This window comes from Capsicum annuum, chromosome 2, assembly GCF_002878395.1.
Source record: "Capsicum annuum cultivar UCD-10X-F1 chromosome 2, UCD10Xv1.1, whole genome shotgun sequence".
NCBI classification, from domain to species: domain Eukaryota; kingdom Viridiplantae; phylum Streptophyta; class Magnoliopsida; order Solanales; family Solanaceae; genus Capsicum; species Capsicum annuum.
The window spans coordinates 144,341,674-144,342,008 of record NC_061112.1 but is presented as its reverse complement, the minus strand read 5'-3'; positions in this window follow the sequence as shown (position 1 = coordinate 144,342,008).

Genomic DNA, 335 nt, shown 5'->3' with positions numbered 1-335 from the left:
AAGGCTGATGAAATGAAGACACCAATTTTCAAGTCAATTCTAACACGACAGACATCTTCTTCAAAATCGGCGAAATAAAAGCAAACAGTGCGTGTTATTTTTCCTCAGGTACACTCAAAGTCAGATATTCATGTAGAGGAAGTAACTGTGTCAAAGCCTGAGAGTCATGTTGACAAACAAGACTCTATTTTTAAGAAAGATTTTGATGCATTCCACGATGAGGTACTTTTTTTTGGCAAATATTTTATTTTTCATGAAAAAAAATTTGTATATAAATTTTTTATCAAAACAGGTTTGTCGCGAATTTAAAGGAATTCGTGGTCTAATGAGAAAAC